Source organism: Homarus americanus, unplaced genomic scaffold (assembly GCF_018991925.1).
Source record: "Homarus americanus isolate GMGI-L3 unplaced genomic scaffold, GMGI_Hamer_2.0 scaffold32583, whole genome shotgun sequence".
Taxonomy (NCBI): Eukaryota; Metazoa; Arthropoda; class Malacostraca; order Decapoda; family Nephropidae; genus Homarus; species Homarus americanus.
In genome coordinates this window covers 7,055,138-7,078,007 of record NW_024713129.1, presented here as the reverse complement: position 1 = coordinate 7,078,007, position 22,870 = coordinate 7,055,138, and positions in this window count along the sequence as shown.

Genomic DNA, 22,870 nt, shown 5'->3' with positions numbered 1-22,870 from the left:
TTTTCATACTTTTACTTTTTCGACTTTTATCTCAACAACATTTTATTTCTGGAGTTTTAAGCTGCACAAATGCTTCAATGCTTCTCCAGCTTTGTGTTTAGTTTATCTTTTACCTTAAACCAACAGCGAGTGAACGTGTACATAGCTTAAGCGAAACGCCAGCCGTGTCAATATTGTTTAGGCCAATTCCCTCTAGCAACTTTGTTTACATTTGTGGGTTATGACGTCATATGTTTTGGTGATGGTCTGAGGGGACGGACGATACGTGAAGAGGGAAGTAGAGGGGGAGATGAAAGAAGGAAGGAGAGAGAGAGATAGGAGGAGGGTGAAAGAAGACATGAGGAGGAGGAGGAGGATATAAAAAAATGAGAAAAGAGGAGGAGGTTGATAGAAGACACGAGAAAATGAGAAGAGGAGAGAAGATGGGAAGGAGGGTGATAAATGAGGGAGAGAAAAAGAAGGAGGAAACATAAGAGAAGGGATAAAGAAAGAAACATGTAGAAAGAAGAAACAAGAAAAATAGAGGATGAAAAGAGAAAGGGAAGAGAGTTAAAGAGAATTTAGGAAAAGATTAAAAACAAGGAAGAAATAGAACAACAAAGATGAAATAAGAGAATAACAGAATGAGGTGCGAACGTACGTACGTACGTACACACACACACACACACACACACACACACACACACACACACACACACACACACACTATAAACAATGACGTGAACAAACACCAGCGCCTCGGATTAATCACTGTGTGTGTGTGTGTGTGTGTGTGTGTGTGTGTGTGTGTGTGTGTGTGTGTGTGTGTGTGTGTGTGTGTGTGTGTGTGTGTGTGTGTGTGTGTGTGTGTGTGTGTGTGTGTGTTTGTGTGTGTGTGTGTCAGCTGCTTATTCAACTCATGACAAACACGTACAACGATCTCACTTATGAGACGAGAAGTGGAGAAACAGATCCGAGCGAATCTCTCTCTCTCTCTCTCTCTCTCTCTCTCTCTCACATTACCATATTTTCATCTTATGCAAATTACACTGCCAGTATTTCCCTCGTAGATTCTTAATATATTTAAAAATCAAATCTACATTCAATTAATTACCTCCACCTGTCGCGTCTCTTATTAATTACGTTTATTATTAATTATATTTTATTGCAATAGAGTAATTATGTGATAGTTTATTAGAGAGAGTAAAAGGTTAATGAGTACAGACATGCCACGGTGTGTGTGTGTGTGTGTGTGTGTGTGTGTGTGTGTGTGTGTGTGGCTGAACAACAAAGGATTTAGAGACGAAGATGAAAACCGAGAGAAAGACAAGAAAAAAAGAAAGAAAGAAAGAAAGAAAGAAAGAAAGAAAGAAAGAGATATATAAAATACAGACAAATATCAATGTCAATCCATCACCACAGATCAAGGCCACAGTGACCCCCCTGGCCTCGTCAACACAACACAAGGCCACAGTGACCCCCCTGGCCTCGTCAACACAACACAAGGCCACAGCAACTCCCCTGGCCTCGTCTACACAACACAAGGCAACAGCAACTCCCCTGGCCTCGTCAACACAACACCAGGCCACAGCGACCCCCCTGGCCTCGTCAACACAGCACAAGGCCAGAGACCCCTGGCCTGTCAACACAACAACAAGGCCACAGTGACCCCTGGCCTCGTCAACACAACACAAGGCCACAGCGACCCCCTGGCCTCGTCAACACAACACAAAGGCCACAGCGACCCCCTGGCCTCGTCAACACAACACAAAGGCCACAGTGACCCCTGGCCTCGTCAACACAACACAAGGCCACAGTGACCCCTGGCCTGTCAACACAACACAAGGCCACAGTGACCCCCTGGCCTCGTCAACACAACACAAGGCCACAGACCCTGGCCTGTCAACACAACACAAGGCCACAGTGACCCCTGGCCTGTCAACACAACACAAGGCCACAGCGACCCCCTGGCCTGTCAACACAACACAAGGCCATGAGACCCCCTGGCCTCGTCAACACAACACAAGGCCACAGCGACCCTGGCCTTCGTCAACACAACACAAGGCCACAGCGACCCCCCTGGCCTGTCAACACAGGGCACAGTGACCCCTGGCCTGTCACAACACAAGGCCACAGCGACCCCCTGGCCTGTCAACACAACACAAGGCCACAGAGACCCCCTGGCCTGTCAACACAACACAAGGCCACAGCGACCCCCTGGCCTGTCAACACAACACAAGGCCACAGCGACCCCCTGGCCTCGTCAACACAACACAAGGCCACAGTGACCCCCTGGCCTGTCTACACAACACAAGGCCACAGCGACCCCCTGGCCTCGTCAACACAACACAAGGCCACAGTGACCCCCCTGTCTGTCTACACAACACACACAGAGACTCCCTCGTCAACACAAGGCCACAGTGACTCCCCTGGCCTGCTCCACACAACACAAGGCCACAGCAACTCCTGGCCTCGTCAACACAACACAAGGCCACAGCACCCCCTGGCTCCGTCAACACAACACAAGCCCACAGCAACTCCTGGCCTGTTCACACAACACAAGGCCACAGCAACTCCCCTGGCCTCGTCAACACAACACCAGGCCACAGCAATTCCCTGGCCTCGTCAACACAGCACACAGCAACACCCCAGGCGCCTAGTATTGTCTTACTGAGAGTATGACACTATCTTCTCCCGAAAATAGTCCTAACACACTGACCTATATTACTGTTCCTGGATAATAGATGCGAGGAAATGTGAGTAATTCATCTTTAATTGACGGTAAAGTGATGAGTAATTATTATTATTGTTATCGTCGTAATACTGTAGTGATGATAATGTAAATAAGCAATTTTATAATAATGAATATTGTATGAATAATAATAATAATAATAATAATAATAATAAAAAAAGTAATTTCAATAAGAAGAATAAAACTAACAATTAAAATAATAATAATAATAACTCGACGAAAAAAATAACTCAATTTTCTTGTCGCAAAAAATAACATATATTTTCACCATTAAAGATGAGAGTAGTCCAGTTATCATATTGTCAGTGTAAACATGAAGTCTTTCCGCCTCACAACAGAGTCCATTATTACTAAAGGAAACGGTGAGAGGCGGGTTGTTGCATATAAGAGTGAGCCTTAATGGATCCCTATATAAAAAAAATAAGGAAAAATTTGGTTATGTGCGTGTAGGGGGAAGTAATAATAGTATAGTGAGAAAATCCAATTATCCTGAAAAACTCTGTAAAAAAGAGGGATTTACTCCGGCCTGGATATGAACTAGGGAATATGGGAATTTATACCAACATCTCGTCATGACCAAAATACTAACATTCCCCCAAAACGAAGAGGGGAAAAAAAAATACACTCGGATAAATAAAAACACGCTATACGCTATACAGAGTCTGAACGATGCATGAGAGGAGGGGGAACTTCCCTACTGTATGAAAGGGAGAAATAATGACGGGGAAAATTCAGTGAATGCCAAGGCGAGTGTAGGGGAGAAATTACCAAAATATGCTCTTTTTTTTGTTGGTAGTTTTTCTATATGGACCTGGACGATAACCTGCTGTAAAACGTTTAGGGAATATTTTCTCTCCCTCTCGACCTGGAGTTCTCCACCTAGAATATTTTACGAACAGTTTTTGGGTAATGACTTTGGTGAATGTAATAATGTGGTAATTGGATATAGATTGAGAGAGGTGTAAAGGTTAGTCCTGAACACCACCTCTCTCTCTCTCTCTATCATTCTCTTGGGTGAGTCAAAAGAAGTAATAAATAGATTTAACCTTTTTCATTATATTTCGTTTATTATCAATAACTTAACACTATGACCAGCAAACCCTTCATATATTACCTGATTATTAAACACCCTATAGCTATCTGGTTAGGTTAGGTTAGGTTAGGTTAGGTTAGGTGTCATAAGTGGTCTAACACGGGATGAGTGTTCAGCGAAAAACTTCCTTGATCATACTTTAGAAAATATTACTGTGTGTGTGTGTGTGTGTGTGTGTGTGTACATAAACCTCTCTATCGACGAAACACACACAAAACGAACCTTCCATTCCTTCCCTGCCTCAGTGCTCCACCTGTCTCCCTCCCCGGTGAGAGATAGACAGGGAAAAATGAAGGAGGAAAAGAGAGAGAGAGAGAGAGAGAGAGAGGAGAGAGAGAGAGAGAGAGAGAGAGAGAGAGAGAGAGAGAGAGAGAGAGAGAGAGAGAGAGCACATCCCAGATACCTGAACCGTCCACATTCACACTCACTATCTGCTAGTTCCTCCCTCCCCACCCCACCATCAACACCCACCCAACTACGCCTGACTAACGTTCGCCAGCCTTATGACATAGAGGGTCACTGTGTGTATCATGTAAGTTAATATGATTTAATTTAAGGTTTCTAAATCGTTTTTTTTTTATCCATGATTATATGAGTATATTTTGTACTTCATATAAACTGGGGTTTTATTTGTATACACTTTTGGGGGCTTCACATACGGTTTTAGAGTGGCTGTTGTTTCCTGCACTCACAGGTAACAGCGTTGATTGGTTCTCGTGTGAGCATGCTGTGAGTGGTGTGTCAGGCAGAGGGTGTGGGTGGTGGTGGTGGTGAGTGGTGAGTGGTGGTACTGCTGGTAAGTGGTGGTGATGGTGGTGAATAGTGGTGAATAATAGTAGTTGTGGTGGTGGTGATGGTGGTGGGTAGTGGTGATGAGTGAGTGGTAGTGAGTGGTAGTGGGTAAGTGATGGCTAGTGGTGAGTGATGGTAGTCACACACACACACACACACACACACGACTCAGGACAAAACGCTGAGGCTTTAGTGATATTAATTTTTCTTGACGTAATTTCGCTTTAAAGTTATAGGTACATTTCCTCCGCTACGTCTGTCACATCAAAGGTGAAGAAGAAGAGGTTAAGAAGAGATAGAAGATATTCTCTTCTCTCCCGGCAACACACACACACACACACACACACACACACACACACACACACACACACACACACACACACACACACACACACACACACACACACAAACAGTTTATAAGAGCCTTGATAACAACATTGTAAACCAGAATTAAAGACAAAATATTAAAAACTGTTGTATTGGATTTTCTTTCTTCCCACTTAGGTTAATTACTTACCCAAAAACGTGATTTTTATTTATTTTTTTTTTTTTACTGAAGAATGAAATATCTCAGAGTGGGTGGCAGAAGGTCAGGTCTTCCCCGGACAATAAACACACGAGGTGAAACTCTCATAAGACGCTGTATTCACTCTATCTCTCTCTCAGTAGTGGGTCATTGACGGAAGAAATGATGCACCACTACTGCCTTCGTTCGTTATTATGGCGTTGATATTCTGGCTTTGTTATTATGACGTTGACACCCCTATCTCCCCCTCCTCACCCCACCCCACTTCCCTCCTCCCCCAAACCCCATTAACACGAACTCTGTATTGCGGCATATGGAGGCTGGACACACCTGGAGGCGACGCTGAAAGGGATCTGAAGAGTTGTTGTAGTCAGAAAGGAGGAGGAGGAGGAGGAGGAGGAGGAGGAGGAGGAGGAGGAGGAGGAGGAGGAGGAGGAGGAGGAGGAGGTAAGAAGAAGGGAGTTGGTGGAGGTGGAATATGACAGGTGAAGGTGAAGTGGGTGGTGACAAGAGGAAGAGGGGAGAAGGTGGTTGAAGGAGGAAGGGGATGGATGGGTGAAGAGGAAGAAGGGGAGTTGAGTTGGTTGACTGACTTGAAATAGGTGAAGGTGGTGTAAGGATAGGTAACAATAGGAGGAATGTGGTGGTTTGGGTTGGGAAGCCGAGACCCGGAAGAGACAACTAAAGAGAGAGAAACAGAGAGAGAGACAGAGACAAAAGAGATAGATAGAGAGCACCACAAGCAACGGAAGACACCACACTGACCCAACTCTCTCTCTCTCTCTCTCTCTCTCGAAAACTCAGGGTCGTCCGCGAGTCCTGAAAGAACATCAGAGAATCGAGATGAACACACACACACACACACACACACACACACAAACACACAACACACACACACACACACACACAAGGCTCAAGTGGTTGGGTGGTGGAGAGGGGTGGGGTGGGTGGAGGAGTGGGATGGGTGGAAGAGGAGTGGGGTGGGTGGAGGAGGGGGATGGTGGAAGAGGAGGTGGGGTGGAGGGGGGAGGAGAGAGGAATCACACTGGACCGGATATGGCTGAAGTGAAGAGGATACAGGAAGGCTCTGGGTGGGAAGGAGGCTTCAGCTGGAAGAGGAGAAGGGTGTGTGTGTGTGTGTGTGTGTGTGTGTGTGTGTGTGTGTGTGTGTGTGTGTGTGTGTGTGTGTGTGTGTGGGTGTGTATGTGTGTGTGTGTGTGTGTGTGTGTGTGTGTGTGTGTGTGGTCCTGACTGGATGGGATAATTGGGTTGGTGGTGGGACAGAGTCATTTGACAGGAAAGAAAAAGCAGTAATGGGAAGGAGAATAAAGAATGGAAGCGATGGAAAGGGCAGTGGTTTGGATGGGAAAGAGAGAACAGAGAAGAAAGAATAGATTAAATCTTTTCCTGGGAGATAAGGGGAGAAGAGAAGACCTTAATGGGAGAGGAACTGCGTCTGGAAGGAAGGGGAGTTTATGGCAGAAGGGATGGGTGGAATCTGTCTTGAAAGAGGTGGTAGGAGATGGGATAGATGATAAGGGATAAGGTTTATTCTCTATATAAAAAAATGCACTGGGAGGGAAAGGTTATTTTGCCGGAAGGGAAGTTTAGGTTAGGTTAGGTTAGGTTAGGTTAGGTTAGGTTAGGTTAGATTAGTTTAGGTTAGGTTAGGTTAGGTTAGGTTAGGTTAGGTTAGGTTAGGTTAGGTTAGGTTAGGTTAGGTTAGGTTAGATTAGATTAGGTTGGGTTAGGTTTAGGTTAGGTTAGGTTAGGTTAGGTTGGGTTAGATTGGGTTAGTGAATTAAATGAAATGAAATGGTCTCCGAATAGTGATGAGGGGGGGAGGTGTGGGAAGGAATGGGATGGTAAAAGAAAATTAAGAGCGAGAGAGACATACAAACAGACAGACAAACAGTGAGAGAGAGAGAAAGAAAGAGATTGAGAGAAAGAGTAAGAGAGGGAGAGAGGTTAAGATCTCACTGATAGAGCACAAAAGGTCCATCTACCCAGAGAGTCAGGCGGGATAATAGTTGGCGTAAGAGGTGACGGAGAGGACGACCCTTGCCACACTAAGTAGGGCTAATTTTCAGCAGCTTCCCCCCTTGAAGGAGTACTGCAGCAGCGTTGAAGGAGGAAGGAAAAGAAGGAAAAGAAGGAAGGAAAATATTCTCTGTTCCTTCCTGGCCCTAAATTCCCCCTCCTTCTTTCCTTTCCTGGCACCATCCCTTCCCCCTCTCTCTCTCCCCTCTCATTTTTTACTCTCACGCCTCTTCCCTCTCTCCCACCAATCACGCTCGCTCACCGTGATTCTATATGAGCCTTCACTCCTTTTATATGGAGTCAAAGTAAGTCTGATAAGTGGTGTCTGAAATCGTGTCAGGAGTGTCTCAAGGTCCTGTGTTTATATGGTGATGATGGTATGGTGGATTGGGTTAGGGAGGTGCCTCTCTCTCTCTCTCTCTCTCTCTCTCTCTCTCTACTATCCCATTTCCCCCTCAGTTATATCCAACATATCCAAGAGAAGGAGAAAAGAGGAATGCAATCTTCTCCCTACCTCTCCTCCTTCCTCTCCTCCCCTACCCCCCCCCTCCCCCTCCTCCCTACACTACCTACTCTGTTAAGGAAAGCAGACATAATAGACCTCTCCCCTCTCCATTACAAACACCACCTCCCATCCCATCTCTTCCATTACCTTGGGTCCTACAGGGAGTTAGTGGTCAACCCCTCCCCTAGGCTTCCTTCGTCATCTCCTACCCTATCACCGTGGCAGAAGGAAGGAGGGGAGGGTGGTCGGTGTATCCTACTCCTCCTCCCTCACTGTCCTCCCTGGCAGGATCGATGGCCAGTGTGGTATAGAACCTGAAGCCTTGATTAACATGTGTCTCTCCTGCAAGTGTGACATACCTACCTACCTACCTACCTACCTACCTCTCTCTCTCTCTCTCTCTCTCTCTCTGGAAACCAAGGTATATTTTTAGTGAATCTTCCCCTCGACGTATCAGTGTCAGATCCTAGCCCTGAGATGTCTTATGTAAGTCTTAAAGAAAGCGACAAGTACGGAAGAAAATACAAGCCCTCACAAAACGCTAAACACAGTAGAGAACGCACACAAAATAACGCTAAAACAAATATAATGATTGATAATATAAGAAAATAACGCTAAAACAAATGTAATAATGGCTAAAGTAGTACATGGTTTAATCGGTTCTTGAATCAAATTACTTTTCACTTTGTTTACGTAAAATAACCATCTCTAATGATTAGTTATAAAGTTGTAGATCTTTCATGGTTCTATATATCTATCTATACTAAAATGAAACATCTATGGAATTCCAAGTAAATTGAGAAATCTGAAACATCCAATGATACGGTATTCATTCAATTGAACATGTCGTGTACAAGACCACTGCAGTGTCGTCTGCCAAACTGGCCAAAGAAATAAACGTTCAGCCTAAACGTTTATTTCGTTGGCCAGTTTGTGACTTGTCATCTTGCTGTTGCTTAGCTTTGTAGCTTTGGTAATCCTATTATATATTGAACCAATAGTTTAAGCAGGATGTATTGTTTTCCAACATAAATAATTATAGGCTATTGATTACTCAAAAGATTGAACATATTTCATAATTTTTCAACTAAATAAATATCTTGTGAGCTCTAAACCAAAGAATTAAAGCTCACAAAAGCTGTCTATCAGCTGTCAAGCTAGGATTCCATATATGCGTTTGAGTGCGTTTGCGATATACGTTTGCGTTAAATTGCCTTGGAAAACGGACACCTCTGTTTCCATTTACAGTTACATAATCTTAATAACACTGCTGAGACAGGAAAGATGCCTCCCAGTGTATTGAAGCTACGACGCTACTTATTTGACCAGGATGATTTACTATTAATTATCCTGGTTTTGTATAAGATCATGTGTGATGCAAAGGGAAAACGGCCAAGGAAACATAGATGGTGGATGCATAAATTGCTGCTGAATTTATCCCAATTTGGAGCCTCCAAGACTCTGGTAAAAAGGCTAACATTGGATAAAGAAAAATTCAAAGATTATTCTCGTCTGACCAACCAACAGTTCGCATATGTTCTCTCCTTGGTCGCGGAGGATTTGGTGAAACACAGCAGGAACAGAGAAGTCATATACCCAAGGCAACGACGTACAATATGTATAAGGTAAGTCATGCATAATTTTAACATAGGAAATAATAGGGACAATACATAAATAATGTGATAATTTGTATTCCAAAGAACCCTTTTATTGAGACCATTAACCTTGAATTTAGTACAAATGTGTCAAAAAATATGGATGTGGTAAAATGATATATAAAGATTGATGTCTACTTAATTACCTGATTAAATAACACTTGCTAGGTTTCTAAATGTATTATATAAATGCATTACAAAACTACGTATTTTGGTTGGGATATATACAGAGTGAAATGATGAAACAGTTGCTAAGTTTCTAAGAACACATTAGATAAAGGCTGTATAAAATGAAGTTGTTTTGTTGGTCACATTTCCCCTTACATATTTGTGAAATACAGAGCTATGGCAAGAATATCTGGGTGAGGAGAGCACGAGTATAAAACCAGAACTAGTGACGTCACAGTGTGGGATTCCCTCGTCCGTTTCCATACGGTGGCGTTTTCAATCGCTACAGGGACCGATTGAAATGTACTGCAAACGTAAAACGCTAACGCAACCGTGCCACTGGAAACAACCGCAACCGTACATTTCAATAATTATGATCTATTCTTGGCGCTAACGCTGCCGCTATCGTGTGAATGGAATCCTAGGTACTGTGAACTTTACCTACGCCATTTACTTCATGATTTTAAAATCGTATGAAGTATTCGGCAGCCTACTTCAGAGCTCCAACAAATGGAATTCGCATCTACTCTAAAAGTGTTTTGATAACATGGGACTGTATTAATCAAAATATACATCAAACTGTAGGTCTGTGATGCACACAACATACGAAACAAGCAAATTATAGCACAAACAAGCTGGATATAAAAACGCAATCAATTAGTACTCGGTTCACTGTTCTGAAGAGTAATCAGTACCGAAATACTCGGTTCTGTCATAGTACTCGGTTTGCCCTGTAAATGTATTTAATGCATATTATATCATTAGTATGTCTAAATCAAATGTAAGTCTGTATATTTTCAGCCACCGGCTGCAACTCTATTAATAAACCGTTTATTATTATTATTAAATGTAATTTTAGACAAAATAGGTAATACCCTGTAGATAGTAAGTAGGTAGTAGGCAGCTGCCAAACAGGGAAGTACTACCGCCTGGAAAGATATTGGAAGTCTAATGTTTTGTCTAATGGTAGACCCTGCTGCCATATGGCATCACGAAAATTGTGACCAAGTCCCAGGCTCTTCATCTGACTTTCTGCCTCATTTACACACAATTGCAGGGTCTCAAGTGTTTCTCTTACTCTGACAACACAACATACATATATTGTTTCTCTCTTTTGATTCTTTTCATTTTTGTATTTCTTTATTATTATTATTATTATTATTATTATTATTATTATTATTATTATTATTATTATTATTATTATTATTATTATTATTATTACATTTCGCCCCAGGCTGACGATGGGTCAGTGACCCAGGCCAGGTGGGCTAATCCCCGTTAAAAAAAAAAAAAAAAAATATATATATATATATATATATATATATATATATATATATATATATATATATATATATATATATATATATATATATATATATATATATAACATGATAATATGTGGTTATCAGCATATACCTAGATCACGCACCTACAGTGAGTTTACTTGCATATATATATATATATATATATATATATATATATATATATATATATATATATATATATATATACATATATATATATATATATATATATATATATATATATATATATATATATATATATATATATATATATATATATAAGATAAAATAAGAAAAACGCTTAAAACAAATTTAATTACAAATAAGAAGAAAACCCGCTAAATGTAGCAATGAACACTGAATTACTGTGAAAATTATAAATATACAGAAAATGAAAATATAATATAAAAAAATGGTAAATAGAGGAGCAACTGCAGGATTTTTTTTCAATATATCCAAAGTCATCAGAGTTTACATAAAGGTATTGCGTGTGTAACCGATGCTGCTTCTATAAACCCAAATTCTTTTTTTTTTATCCCCTGAAGAATAAAGACTGTGCGAGGCGAATAAACAAATAAAAGAGACAAAGAGGGAGAATGTTCAATAGACGACCATAATATTCACCCCTCAGAGAGAAGTCGTAAATCGAAGCATGTTCGTTTTGGTTTTGTCCTTGCGAGATACGACATTGCTTTTATCCTTTAACAAGAGATAGATCTTGAATATTTTTCATACCTAAAGAAGATCTGAATAAAAAAAATCACCCAAACAAAAGAAATATAAGAATACCTACTAAAAAAATCAGCTCAAACAAAAAATAATAGTAATCACTCCACTAGAAAAAACAAACACGCCATTATTTCGATTCAAAAAGACACAACAAACCTAAATATTTCACACTAGTACAAAGGACATTTTCAAGGCTAACGATACTACCTCAAACACCTCACTTCTCTCACATTCTAAACAGGTATTCCAGTCTTTTTTTCTCACTCGGGAACGAAGCGGATACAAAAGGGGCTCCTCTCTTCTGTGTTCACACATACCGGCCACACACAACGGCTTAAGGCGTTCCTGAAAGACGGGGAACTTTTTTGTTTTGCTTTTTACTTTATATAAACGTGAGTGTGTAGCAGCTGTGCCTTATATCAGGGTGTGGCGTGAGTGTTTATAGCAGCTGTGCCTTATATCAGTGTGTGGCGTGAGTGTTTATAGCAGCTGTGCCTTATATCAGGGTGTGGTGTGAGTGTTTATAGCAGCTGTGCCTTATATCAGTGTGTGGCGTGAGTGTTTATAGCCGCTGTGCCTTATATCAGGGTGTGGCGTGAGTGTTTATAGCAGCTGTGCCTTATATCAGTGTGTGGCGTGAGTGTTTATAGCAGCTGTGCCTTATATCCAGGGTGTGGCGTGAGTGTTTATAGCTGCTGTGCCTTATATCATTGTGGCGAGAGTGTTTATAACGGCTGTGCCTTATATCAGGGTGTGGCGTGAGTGTTTATAGCAGCTGCCTTATATCAGGGTGTGGCGTGAGTGTTTATAGCTGCTGTGCCTTATATCAGGGTGTGGCGTGAGTGTTATAGCAGCTTTGTGCCTTATATCAGGGTGTGCCGTGAGTGTTTATAACTGTGTGCCTTATATCAGGGTGTGGTGTGAGTGTTTATATTTGCTGTGCCTTATATCAGGGTGTGGCGTGAGTGTTTAGCAGCTGTGCCTTATATCAGGGTGTGGCGTGAGTGTTTATATTTGCTGTGCCTTATATCAGGGTGTGGCGTGAGTGTTTATAGCAACTATTGCAGCCTGTCAGGGTGTGGTGTGAGTGTTTATAGCAGCTGTGCCTTATATCAGGGTGTGGCGTGAGTGTTTATAGCCGCTGTGCCTTATATCAGGGTGTAGCGTGGTGTTTATAGCTGCTGTGCCTTATATCCAGGGTGTGGCGTGAGTGTTTATAGCAGCTGTGCCAACTTATATCAGGGTGTGGCGTGAGTGTTTATAGCAGCTGTACCTTATATCATTGTGGCGTGAGTGTTTATAGCAGCTGTGCATTATATCAGGGTGTAGCTGTGAGTGTTTATAGCAGCTGTGCCTTATATCAGGAGTGTGGCGTGAGGTGTTTATAGCAGCTGTGCCTTATGTCATTGGGGTGTTTGTGTTGGTGGGTGTTGTGTGGTGGGTTGTGGCGAGTGTTTATAGCAGCTGCCTATATCGGGTGTGGCGTGGTGTTTATAGCAGCTGTGCCTTATATCAGTGTGGTGTGAGTGTTTATAGCAGCTGTGCCTTATATCGGTTGTGGTGTGGTGTTTATAGCAGCTGTTGTTGGTGGGTTTTGCTGTTATATCAGGTGTGGGTGATGTTTAGTGGCTGCTGTGCCTTATATCGTGCGTGGTGTTTATAGCAGCTGTGCCTTATATCAGGGTGTGGCGTGAGTGTTTATAGCTGCTGTGCCTTATATCAGGGTGTGGCGTGAGTGTTTATAGCAGCTGTGCCTTATATCAGGGTTGGGCGTGAGTGTTTATAGCGCTGTGCCTTATATCAGTTTTGGCGTGAGTGTTTATAGCAGCTGTGCCTTATATCAGGGTGTGGCGTGATGTTTATAGCTGCTGTGCCTTATATCAGGGTGTGGTGAGTGTTTATAGCTGCTGTGCCTTATATCATTGTGGCGAGTGTTTATAGCTGCTGTGCCTTATATCAGGGTGTGGCGTGAGTGTTTATAGTGTGCCTTATATCAGGGTGTGGCGTGGTGTTTATAGCTGCTGTGCCTTATATCAGGGGTGTGGCGAGTGTTTATAGCCGCTGTGCCTTATCAGGGTGTGGCGAGTGTTTATAGCAGCTGTGCCTTTATATCAGGTGTGGCGAGTGTTTATAGTAGCTGCAATTTATATCATTGTGGCGGCGTTTATAGAAGTAGCTGGAAATTTATATCAGGGTGTGGTGAGGTTTAGCAGCCGTGCCTTTATATCAGGGTGTGGCGAGCGTTTATAGTAGCCGTGCCTTGTATCATTGTACAGAGTGTTTATAGCAGCCAGCCTCATCAGGTGTGGCGTGAGGTTATAGCAGCTGTGCCTTTATATCAGGGTGCGTGAGTGTTTATAGCAGCTGTGCCTTTATATCATTGTATGAGAGGTTTAGGCAGCTGTGCCTTATATCAGGGTGTGGCGTGGTGTTTGTAGCAGCTGTGCCTTACATCAGTGGCGGAGTGTTTATAGCAGCTGTGCCTTACTGTGGGTGGTGTGAGTGTTTATAGCAGCTGTGCCTTATATCAGGGTGTGGTGTGAGTGTTTATAGCAGCTGTGCCTTATATCAGTGTGTGGCGTGAGTGTTTATAGCAGCTGTGCCTTATATCAGAGTATGGTGTGAGTGTTTATAGCAGCTGTGCCTTATATCAGGGTGTGGTGTGAGTGTTTATAGCAGCTGTGCCTTATATCAGAGTATGGTGTGAGTGTTTATAGCAGCTGTGCCTTATATCAGAGTATGGTGTGAGTGTTTATAGCAGCGTGCTCGACATCAGGGTGTGGTGAGTGTTATAAGCAGCTGCGCCTTATATATCAGTGTGTGGCGTGAGTGTTTATAGGCAATGCAAATTATATCAGTGTGTGGCGGAGTGTTATAGCAGCTGTGCCTATATCGCGTGGCGCGAGTGTTTATACAGCCAGCTTGGCATCAGGTGCGGCGCGTGAGTGCTTATACAGCTGTGCCTTATATCAGTGTGTGGCGAGTGTTTATAGCAGCTGTGCCTTTATATCAGTGTGTGCGGAGTTATAGCAGCTGTGCCTTATATCAGGGTGTGGCGTGAGTGTTTATAGCAGCTGTGCCTTATATCATTGTGGCGTGAGTGTTTATAGCAGCTGTGCCTTATATCAGGGTGTGGCGTGAGTGTTTATAGCAGCTGTGCCTTATATCATTGTGGCGTGAGTGTTTATAGCAGCTGTGCCTTATATCAGGGTGATGTAATAATTATAGCGATAATACAATATACCGTGAAGAAACGCACATAATGAAGAAATACTAACGGATATATACACGCATATAACTATAACGCTATTAATAGAGATAGAATAAGAATATTTATATAGGCTGGTATACTATAGAGGAGTATAGAAGATAAAACATCGGAGGTATAGATGACTGGATATAGCCACAGTGTTCTATAATAAAAGCATAGCTATACTATAAAGGTATGGGAGGCTGGGGTGGCCCTTCCTCACACCTCCAGTACCGCAGCATAGTATAAGGTGTCTCAATGATGTTTGTTCCTGGTGAGCCGTGGTGATGGTGATGTGGTGAGTGGTGATGTGGTGAAAAGTGAGTGGTAACGTAGTGAATGGTGAAGTGGTGAGTGGTGACGAGATGATTAGTGATAGGTGACGCGGTGAATGGTGAGTGGGGACTTGGTGAGTGGCTACGCGTTCAGTGAGGAGTGGTGACATGGTCAATGGTGAGTGGTGACGTAGTGAATGGTGAGTGGTGATGTGGTCAATGGTGAGTGGTGACGTAGTGAATGGTGAGTGGTGACGTGGTCATGGTGAGTGGTGACGCAGTGAATGGTGAGTGGTGACGTGGTCAATGGTGAGTGGTGACGTAGTGAATGGCAGACGGTCATCGAGTGGTGACGTAGTGAATGGTGAGAGTGGTGACGTGGTCATGGTGAGTGGTGACGGTCAATGGTGAGGTGACGGTCAATGGTGAGGTGACGTGGTCAATGGTGAGGTGACGTGGTCATAGTGAGTGGTGACGTGGTCAATGGTGAGTGGTGACGTGGTCAATGGTGAGTGGTGACGTGGTCAATGGTGAGTGGTGACGTGGTCAATGGTGAGTGGTGAATGGTGAGCGCTGACGTGATAAGTGTTGACGTAGTGAGTGGGGACGTGGTGAATGATGATCTAGTGAGTGGTGACTTAAGTGACGTAGCGAGTAAGAACATAACATATAAACATAAGAAAATAAGGAGTCTGCAATAGGTTGGTTGGCCTGTGCATGGCAGCTCCTGTCGAGAGTTACTACCACTCTCTACCATCCATGAAGCTATCCAGCCTCCTTTTGAAACTTTCCAGAGTTCCAGCACTTACTACAAAGTTCCTAAGCTTGTTCCACTCGTCCACCACCCTATTTGTGAAACAGTTCCTTCCTATCGCCCTCCTAAACCTAAACTTATCCAACTTAAATCCGTTGCTACGAGTCCTTTCCTGCTCGGATATTATAAGAACTTTATCTATATCCCCTTTATTGATTCCTTTCACCCACTTAAATACTTCAATCATATCTCCCCGCACTCTTCGTCTTTCTAGGGAATGCAAGTTAAGTTTCTTTAACCTATCCTGATATGGAAGGTTTCTAAGTCCCGGAATCATATTCGTCATTCTTCGCTGCACCGACTCTAGTGAATTGATATCCATTCTATAATAAGGGCACCAGAACTGAACCGCATAATCGAGGTGCGGCCTGACTAGCGCAAGATATAATTGCAATAAGACCTCCGCACTCTTATTACTTACACTTCTAGATATAAAACCCAATACTCTGTTTGCCTTATTTCGAACATTAACGCACTGTTTTCTAGGCCGTAGGTCCGGGCTTACAAGTACCCCTAGGTCTCTTTCACAAGTCGACTTCTCTAGGTTGATGTTGTTAAGGCTGCATACATTGTCAGTATTTGTTCTTCCAATATTAAGTACGCTGCACTTGCTGGTGTTGAATTTCATTTGCCATTTTTCAGACCACCCCTGCAGTTTATTTAGATCCTCCTGTAATGCATTTGCATCCTGCCCTGAATTAATCTGCCGCCCTATTTTGGTGTCATCCGCAAACTTGCTTATGTCACTGCTGATCCCAGTATCTAGATCGTTTATGTAGATTATGAACAAGAGTGGGCCTAGTACTGACCCCTGGGGAACCCCACTGGTTACACGGCCCCACTCAGATTTAACACCATCTACGCTGACCCTCTGCGTTCTATCGGTGAGCCGTGATTTTATCCAATTTAAAACTTTCCCCTCGATACCATGAGCCTTAATTTTTCTCAGAAGCCTCTGATGCCGTACTCTGTCAAATGCGTTGCTAAAGTCTAAGTAAATAACATCGTAATTTTCGTCATTATCTACTACCTCGAAGACTCTCCTAAAAAACGCCAGCAGATTTGTTAGACAAGATTTTCCCTTTGTAAACCCATGTTGAGAGTCGTAGATTAATTTGCTTTTCTCTAGATGCGATCGGATGCTATCTGCTATAATTGATTCAAGAAATTTCCCCACTACTGACGTCAAACTCATCCGCCGATAATTTGACGCTGATGCTCTGTCTCCCTTTTTGAATATGGGTACTATATTTGCCTGTTTCCACAAGTCTGGCACAACTCCGGTGTCTAATGATTTTGTAAATAAATTTACGAGGGGTATGCTAATCTGTTCCCTACACTCTTTCAAGACTCGAGGGAAAATTTCGTCCGGCGCTGGGGATTTTGTCTTCTTTAGTTTATTTATCCTCTTAAGAACATCCTCTTTTCTGATAGTGATATTCTTTAATTTCTCTTCTTCCTTTCCCCTAAATATCAGTTCCACCTCTGGAATTTCCTCGCGAATTTCTTCTGTGAAAACTGATAAGAAGTAGTTGTTCAATGCTTTGCTTATTTCTCACTGCCATTTATCACTTCTCCCCTCCCTGACTTTAAAGGCCCAACTTTGTCCTTGACTTTTCTTCTATATACCTGGAAAAATCCCTTGGGATTCGCCTTGGATTCACTTGCTATTTTGATTTCATAGTCTCTCTTTGCTTTCCTTACATTTTTCTTAACATTCCTAGATAGTTCATTATACCTATTTCTGAGCTGCTCCTCCCCTCCCTTTAATTTCTTATAAATTCCTTCTTTATTCCTATGTCATGTTTAAGTAGTGAGTGGTGATGTAGTCAGTGGTGACTTAAGCGAGTGGTGACGTAGCGAGTAGTGAGTGGTGATGTAGTCAGTGATGACGTGGTGAATGGTGACATGGCGAATAATAACATAGTGAATGATGAAAGGTAACGTGGTGAATGGTAATCTAGTGAGTGGTGACGTAGTTAGTAGTGACATAGTGAATGGTGACGTAGTGAGTGGTAACGTAGTGAGTAGTGACGTGATGAGTGGTGACGTGTGAGTGGTGACGTAGTTAGTGGTGACGCAGTGAGTGGTGACGTAGAGAGTAGTGATTAGTGACGTAGTGAGTGGTAACGTAGTGAGTGGTGACGTAGTGAGTAGTGACGCAGTGAGTGGTTGACGTATCGAGTAGTGAGTGGTGATGTAGTGAGTGGTGACGTAGTGAGTGGTGACGTGGTGAGTTGTGAGTGGTGACGCAGTGAGTGGTGACGTGGTGAGTGGTGACGTAGCGAGTCGTGATTAGTGACGTGATGAGTGGTGACGTAGCGAGTGGTGAGTGGTGAGTGGTGACGCACTATTACTCCTTCACCAAGAGCAGATAAGTGACAATAATTTCTCTTCCGTATCACGACAGAATTGAAGTCGGGTTTATCCTTCCTGACACCTGACAACCTCTGGCAACTCTTTCATTATATATCATAGGTGAATTAATATTTTAAAGACCCACTACCACACTTTAAGACCCACTATCACACTTTAAGACCCACTATCACACGTTAAGACCCACTACCACACTTTAAGACCCACTATCACACGTTAAGACCCACTACCACACTTTAAGACCCACTACCACACTTTAAGACCCACTACCGCACTTTAAGACCCACTATCACACGTTAAGACCCACTATCACACGCTAAGACCCACTATCAAACTTTTAAGACCCACTATCACACTTTTAAGACCCACTACCACACTTTAAGACCCACTACTACACTTCTTTAAGACCCACTACCACACTTTAAGACCCACTCACCACACTTTAAGACCCACTACCACACTTTAAGACCCACTATCACACGTTAAGACCCACTACCACACTTTTAAGACCCACTATCACACGTTAAGACCCACTACCACACTTTAAGACCCACTACCACACGTTAAGACCCACTACCACACGTTAAGACCCACTACCACACTTTAAGACCCACTATCACACTTTAAGACCCACTATCACACGTTAAGACCCACTACCACACGTTAAGACCCACTACCACACGTTAAGACCCACTACCACACGTTAAGACCCACTACCACACTTTAAGACCCACTATCACACGTTAAGACCCACGATCACACTGATATTAATGTTAAAATGCTATTACTATTTATAAACAGTACGCGGCCTTTAAGTTGATGCCAGACACCGCGAGAGGTCCTGGCGACAGCTGTACGTCGCGCTACTCAACAACAACCAATACAATTTTTGAAATAATCAACAAACATTTCAATCTGCACACATTTCCACCAACTGTACCAATAAACACTAACAGAAAGCCTCTAAAAATAAACATTGGAGAGCGTTGCTTCGAGTAATTGTGTTTATAGAGATTAAGAGTCCTTTGAAATCGCCCAAAGGGATAATTTGCATTTTCCCGCACTATGTCCTGGTAATGGAAACAAATTATTCCATATTATCGCAATTTATAACCCCCCCCCCCCTAGACAAAAATACATTAATGTCCTAAATTAACGGACATTTTTTTTACGAATAATTTAATGATGCTCTGATATAAACGGTTATCTAAATGAGCTACGTTTTTGTGTTATAATTTTAATGCTAGAGAATGGCGTAAAAATCTTTGTATTATAAGTTACAAATATGATTGGGGAAAACCTTCTTTAACGCTTAGAATGTTGTTGGGATTACATAAAAAAAAGAAGTTCAGGATAACCTTTTCTGTGTCTGTAAATAACCGAGATTTGGCGGGAAAATTCTCATGACATTTTAAAATACCCAAATTTGGCGGGAAAACATTTGCATATAACTCCACCTCCGTGTTCATGATGGTTCCTTTTGACAGCATATTTACACGAGAAAAAGATGACTAAGTCTCGGCAAAGGAACGTAAAATCTCTCGGGATTTTTTTCTTATCATGGAATAATTTACCACAAGTACTAAAGGAAAAATATATCGAGGTTTTCTTTTCTATTTCGTTCTTTTTGTTTGTTTTTTTATTTTTATTTTACGATTTTTCATTCCTTTGAACTGTGTTAATTTTCTTCTCTCATTCTTCTTAGACTTTATATACTGCGTCCCGAGGAATGGAGAGAGAGAGAGAGAAAGAGAGAGAGAGAGAGAGAGAGAGAGAGAGAGAGAGAGAGAGAGAGAGAGAGAGAGAGAGAGAGAGAGAGAGGAGAGAGAGAGAGTAATGATTAAACAGCGAAATGAACAGACAGAAAACGACACTAAGGTTCCTACACACACACACACACACACTCACACACACACACACACACACACTCACACACACACACACACACACACACACACACACACACACACACACACACACACACACATAGATTAATATACTCTGGTTAGACCTAGCTTAAGGTTATACACGTATATTCTTACAACTATATACGTGGACTTGTGAGTTGTTTTAGGTAGACAACGAATAAATTTAGCTTTTGTTTAGTCTTAGGTGAATATGAATAAAAATAATATACTTATTATATTATTTAAGGCAGGAAAGATATAATTAATATTTTCTCGGTATACTTGGATGTGTGTGTGTGTGTGTGTGTGTGTGTGTGTGTGTGGTATGTGTGTGTGTGTGTGTGTGTGTGTGTGTGTGTGTGTGTGTGTGTGTGTGTGTGTGTGTGTGTGTGTGTGTGTGTGGGAGGTGTAGTAGGGTGAGGGAAAGGAGAGAGAGAAAGAAGAGCATTTGGGAACAGGTGGGTCAAGTGGTGGAGTGGGGTCAGTGGGAAGAGTGGGTCAGTGGGTGGAGGTGGGTCATTGTATAAGGGCAGTGACGTCATACAACATATATTAATCTGTATACATAGGCATGAATATATACAAAGAGGGACGTATATTACGATACTCCTATCTGAATATGTAACAATCATGTACACGCACGTACACACACACACACACACACACACACACACACACACACAGTACCCGCCCCCACACACACCTATAGTACCCCCCCCCACACGCACACACCCTACACCACCCCGCCCCCACACACACACACAGTACACCCCTGCCCCCCACACACACACAGTACACACACACACCCCAGTGTACACCCCCCACACACACACACACACACACAGTACACCCTGCCCCCACACACACCTACAGTACACCCCACACACACACTTACACACCGCTGCCCCCACACACCTACAGTAGTACCCCCCACACACACACAGTCACCCCTGCCCCCACACACACCTACAGTAACCCCCGCCCCCACACACACCAGTACCCCCACACACACACACAGTACACCCTGCCCCCACACACACCTACACCCCCTGCCCCACACACACACACACCCCTGCCCCACACACACCTACAGTACACCCCCACACACACACAGTACACCCGCCCCACACACACACACACAAGCACCCCGTCCCCACACACACCCACACAACCCCGCCACACACACACCCTACAGCAATGCCCCACACACACACACACACACACACACACACAGTCCCGCCCCACACACCTACAGTACACCCCCACACACACAAACCAGTGCTGCCCCACACACACAGTCACCCCCCCCACACACACAGCCCCCTGCCCTACACACACACACACACACACACCCACCCCCACACACACAAAGCAACCCCCCACACACACACACACACTCAGCCCTACACACCAGTGTACCCCCACACACACAAACACAGTGCACCCCTGCCCGACACACACACACAGTGCCCCCCACACACACACAGTACACCCCCCCACACACACAGTACACCCCGCCCCCCCACACACACACCCGTCACACACACTTGCACACACACACACACAGTACACCCCTGCACCCCACACACACCCCCCACACACACACACACACACACCCCCACACACACAGTCTTCCGCACCCCACACACACACACCCCCACACACACACACTGTACACCCCACACACACACAGTAACCCCCACACACACACACACACACACGCACACACACACACCCCCACACACACAGTACACCTTACACACACACACACACACAGTGCCCCCACACACACCTACCACCCCCACACACACACAGTGACCCAGCCCCCACACACACACACACACACGCTAGTACACCCCCACACACACAGTGCCCCCCCACACACACACACAGTTCACCCCCCACACACACACAGTACACCCCCACACACACACACACAGTCCCCTACACACACACACAGTACACCCCACACACACCAGTACACCCCCACACACACACACACATGCCCCACACACACAGCCTACAGTACACACACAGCCCCACACACACAGTACACCGCCCCCCACACACACCCAGTACACCCTGCCCCCACACACACACCTACAGTACAGTAGCCACACCCCCACACACACACAGTAAACCCCCCCACACACACACACATAAACTAACCAAACATGTAGTGGAATAAAATTTTCGTTTTTTGAAAGGACAGAAAAGAAAATGTGATTAACCCTTGACTGTCGAGTTTGTTTACTGTTGACTCTATTGATCACAATTTACCAGTCACCAAATGTTTGTTTACCTCCACCCTTCATGGTGGCGCTGAGACTCAAAAGATAACACCTACATAAACCTAACCTAACCTATTGAGATTAAAGTAACGTATCATAACCTAACCTAACATAATCAAACCAAACCTAACCCTAACCTAGCCTTCCTTAACTACAACTCACCTAAGCAAACCAAAGCAAACCTAACCAAACCTAACCTAACCACCACCCCCCCCCCTTCCTATCTCACACACTAATTAACCTATGATTATTTTGTCCTAACCATCGTCTCGTTTCCAGGAACTACACCATTATGAAGCACAAAACACAAACTACTCTCCAATGGCTTTTCAGGTATACAAGTCGTCTATGTAAGTGTTATTATGTAGGTGTATATGTAAGTAGATATGTATTTTACTTTTGTAGTTATGTTCA